This window comes from Fragaria vesca, linkage group LG6, assembly GCF_000184155.1.
Source record: "Fragaria vesca subsp. vesca linkage group LG6, FraVesHawaii_1.0, whole genome shotgun sequence".
Classification (NCBI taxonomy): Eukaryota; Viridiplantae; Streptophyta; class Magnoliopsida; order Rosales; family Rosaceae; genus Fragaria; species Fragaria vesca.
In genome coordinates this window covers 26598641-26603325 of record NC_020496.1, presented here as the reverse complement: position 1 = coordinate 26603325, position 4685 = coordinate 26598641, and the positions used below count along the sequence as shown (strand labels likewise).

The 4685-nt window shown below is 32.1% G+C and overlaps 1 non-coding gene across 1 annotated transcript in view; it reads left to right on the top strand.

The window, feature by feature from the left end:
* LOC101300835 overlaps positions 1-3885 on the top strand; it is an 8633-nt gene extending 4748 nt beyond the window's left edge. Inside the window, exons 3-7 of the transcript XR_185006.1 lie at positions 523-595; positions 731-870; positions 1025-1097; positions 2321-2386; positions 3555-3885. This is a non-coding gene — a transcript (uncharacterized LOC101300835). The remainder of the gene's footprint in view (positions 1-522; positions 596-730; positions 871-1024; positions 1098-2320; positions 2387-3554) is intronic.
* Positions 3886-4685: the final 800 nt, after the last annotated feature.

Sequence of the window (4685 nt, the reverse complement as noted above, 5' to 3'; positions counted from 1 at the left end):
AAAGGTTTAGGGTATAGGGTTTAGGGTTTAGATCAGATATCTTATTTATATTATATTTTACCTTATGTATAGATTAGAGAATGAATTCCTTTAATCAAGATTTTTCATAAAAATAAAGAAAACTACATAATTCTTGCAAATTGATTGAAAAATGTCAGTGTTAGAAGAAAAACTCATAATTAAGGTATTTAAGACATCATCAATTAAGCTTATTTATTATATTAATATGTTATAGTTGAATGGTGGCAATTGTGTAAAATTTAGAAAAAATAGGACATAATATTTATCATAATTGATACATTTTAAATGTCTATCAGATAGGAATATTAGGTGGGTTTTATTTAAAACCACTCTTCAAAATTGGGTGTATATGAAAATTTCCCTTTTTTTTTTATTAGATTGCTGTATGCTTTTGGATTGCTGTTATTTGTGAACATCTTACAATAGATATAGTAACTAACCAAGTGATTTCTTTCTCAATTATTCACACGCTACTTTTCTTTTCATTCAATTTTTGAATAGTCCGGAAAAATTATTCCTTCAACAATAACCTATTTCCAGGTTGCTAGATTACTGAGAAAGGAAGAACAAGAAGGTATAGTTATCTTGGTTATGCTTTCTTAATTTCAGTCTTACATAATTATTAGATACAACAATGTTCCTTACTTGCTATTATATATCATTTACCTAATACATACTATATCTTCTCCATTTTGTGGTACGAATTCAGACAGCTTTCAGCAGGATAACTGCACTTCATTTTCAGAACGTCTTTACAATCATCGGCATTTTACAATAACAACCTCTTGGACATCAAGATTCAGCCGCCAAGTGACAAATGAATCAGACTCCTAAAAGGAAAACCAGAAGGTATATTACGAAAATTTGAAAAGACTCTTTACCTATCTTATAGCTGTTCACATTCATTGTTGCTACAAAATCAGAATCCAAAGTATCCTGTCTCAATTATCAACGAGATAAAATGACTATGCATCAGATATTGAAATATTTCTATTTTTTGTAGGTTCCAATTAAGCCGCTAGGAGGCAGTTTCTTTGTTCGCATTTCGTGATCTTTTCCTTCTACTTGCTTTAAGGGTATGTCTTTGTGCTCTTTTTTCTTTATCTACTTTGACAATAAATAATACTAAGTTACTAACACAAGGCTGTTTTTATCACAATTAAAAAAAAATTTAGTAGATCAATGATTCTGTAGAAAGTGGAGGAAATGTGAAAATGGTGGTTTATTAGTAAAGAGGAACGGAGATCAATCTTCAGGTACAATGAATAAGCTTATTTTGCAACATGGTGTCAAGCTTATTAGTAAACAGGAACAAAGTTCAATCATGGTCCTTTTCACACAGTTTCTTGCAGAAACAGATTGACAGAAAACATGAAGAAGGTTATTTTGGAAGCCAGCATCATAAAATCTTTGTTGTGATTCAGATAAAGACCGATTTGTCTTCAGATTGCTTCATTTCACACGTATTTCATTTAATGTAACCATGTTTAGGTATTTTTCGTTACAGTTTTTTAATCCCACAGTACCGCCTGCAGCATCGCGCGGTATCCTCCTAGTTTGAAACATTTGGTGATAACACTTACGAGTCTGTATTACAGTTCATTCCGAAAGCACCATCCTTTGTCAAAATACTTTTTTGTAGTTTTGGTCTGTTTGCTTAGGATACATGGCATATTAATTATGACAATCATATATTAATATGGCATTATAAAAAACAACAATACATATATTAATATGGCAATCATCTGTCTTCTCCCGCAGCTAGACGCGGGCAACTGTCCTAGTATACTAATTTACCTATATAACATTTGTTGGTTGACTGTTCATAAGCATATGAACAGTGTGTTTTCAGAGTACAGTGAAAACACTGTCTATTAGCAACAATGAACGGTTTTTTTTTTTTTTGGTTTTCTAAAACAGGTAATTTAGATTTTTCTAAATAGGCTCTCTCTCGCCAAGGATTTTTTTTGCCCTGCATTTTTTAATTTTCTTCTGCCTCCTGAATCTTCCGGATTGATCTTGTCTCTTCAGACCTCCTTTATTTTTATTTCTCCCGTCTCTATCGCTGCTTCATTTCAACTCTTTCACTATTGTTCCGTTTTGTGATCGATTTCCCTTTGTTAAAAGTTGTTAAAAGAAAGAGTTTTATCAAGCTCAGATAAATCTGGAGACTTGAAAATTTGGGTATTTTTCATATATCTTAATCTCTGAATTGAAATCTATATTGTTGCTTCTGCCTTTGTTTTGCTTTTGATTTGTGATCTGGGCTGCGATTTCTCATTTTTTTTTTGATCGGTAGGATTCTGCAATTTGCTGAGTTTGATTGGGTTTGGTCAATTTGAAACTTCGAGCTCACCATCGCAAGGTATTGCTTCTCAACTTCGTTCTTACTATGAATCGCAATGTATTGCTTCTCAACTTCGTTCTCTCATGAATACGCCATCAGATATCTTGGTTCATTGCATTGAGCTTTCACCAATATTTGTAAGATCTAGCTCCATACATAGTGCATTAGTCCCTCTGTGAGCTTCTTTTATGTTTTGTCCTTTGAGTGTTTTGTGTTCTTAGGAGTGAACGTCTCTTTGGTCTACGTTCTAGAATGAGCTTGCAACTATTGGAAATTGATCACTTTAAATTGTTCTTAAATTCCTGTAGTGTGAAACTATTTAGTACTAATTGTGTTGTATTTGTATTGATTAATGCATGAGATCTTAATCTTAATATCAATAGGAGTAGTCAGGTAAAGCAGTTAGCATGACTGATGATCTGATATTTTTATACGAATTAGTTTGGTTTTCTCTAAATTTGGTGGCTCATTAGTAAAGCCTAGCCAAGATAGTTGCAGTGAGTGATTGTCTTTACCTATATGTTGTTACAGAGTTGTCACAGTGGTGGTTTTTAATCAAGTAGAAGCTGTCTTATTCTATAACTGTTAACAAAGGGAAATTCTATGGTACCTACCCGTATGTGATACCTACATTTACAAATGTGATAACATATTTGTAGCTAAAGTGGTAATATATGTGATACCTACATTTACAAATATGATAACATATTTGTAGTTAAAGTGGTAATGTTGAGTCGTATTGTTTGTAATCTTGTTCTAATAATTGTAATTACAAAATGTACAACCATTTTACAACTTTTTGAACAAATTGTTCTCATAGTTGTAATTTTGTTTAAATTTATGTAAATAGTGTAAATAAATTTGGTAAATTTGTTCTTAATGTTGTAATTTGATTCATAACAGTGTAATTTTTGTTTAAGTACATGTAAAATAAAAATAGGATATACATCCCAGTACCACAACTTTTTTCGTTAACAAATAGGTGGAGCATTTTCTTCTTGAACAATAATACTGTTTGTTAACTGTACTAATTTTCTTTAACATGTCTCCCTTTTATAACTGTAGTAATTTTCTTCTTGAATAAAATTGATTTTACCTTGCTCTGATATTCTTTGGCTTCATTGTGTCTAAATGATCTTTTGTAATTTTTTCTTCTTTTTCAAAATGATGTTTATCTGAATTTCAGGTTCCAATTGGAGGTGTTTTACAGGCTTATTGACATTTTCCTTGACTAAAGTAATTATGTGATTATCATATGTTTTGTGATCACCATGAATAACAAATTCAAGTTTACATCATCTTTGGCAAGTGCAAGTTTTTGATGTAAAATATAACTTTCATGCGTTTACGATAGCGAAACTATTTACATTGTTAATTTGAATAGTTGTGGATTTGATTATAATCCAAGAACATACTATCTAAATTTCGAATACTTGAGATTTTTTATGCTATAGAATGCAGAAAGCAATAGGTTTCTGTAACATTTGAGATTTTATTCATTGTGATTTTGCTATATTAAATAGATTGTATCTACTGTTATAAATTGGAATATGATATGCAATTGGTATAGCTCCGTCACTGTTCATAAAGCCTCCTGAAATTGACCAAATCGTCATGCATTTGCTTTTATTTACGAATTTGCCATCATACCTGCATAATACAGTCCTGCCCTCATTTACGTCAGAATTACAGTCCTGCCCTCACTTACGTCGTAATTACAGTTTTGTCATCATCTTGTGAATTACATTTTTGCCCTTCACTTGTCAAAAATGACGTTTCTGCCCACACTTACGTCATAATTATAGTTTTGTCATTACCCATAAAATACAGTTTTGCCTCTCGTTTTTCAGAAATTACGACTCTGCCCTCTCTCTCTCTGTGCAAAGCACGGGTAAGCTACCTAGTTCATACAATTCCCTGTCCCACTAAGAAAGCCAAGACTCGTATTCCTCACTAGTTTGATCCCGGCCTGATTCCGGCGTATCAGCACCACCGACCCACTTTTTCGGACAATTCTTCGGTCAGCTTTGATTTGATTTTAGGTGAATGAACTTGACCCTCCCCTACCCCAAAACTTCATTTCATTATGTGTTCATTCAATTGTATGAATATGTTTGGCCAAAGATTTCAGTGTGTAATGTGCCTCCCCAAAACCTCATTCAAGATTTTTCTTCATTCAAGATTTTGATATGGTTGAAATTCAAGATTTTGATAGGGTTGAAATATGAAAGGTTGAAATCTCTGTAGAAAATTTTCAAGATTACTCATCTATGTGTTTATTTGGTTTCTGTTTGGTTTAATCATTTATGTGTCTATT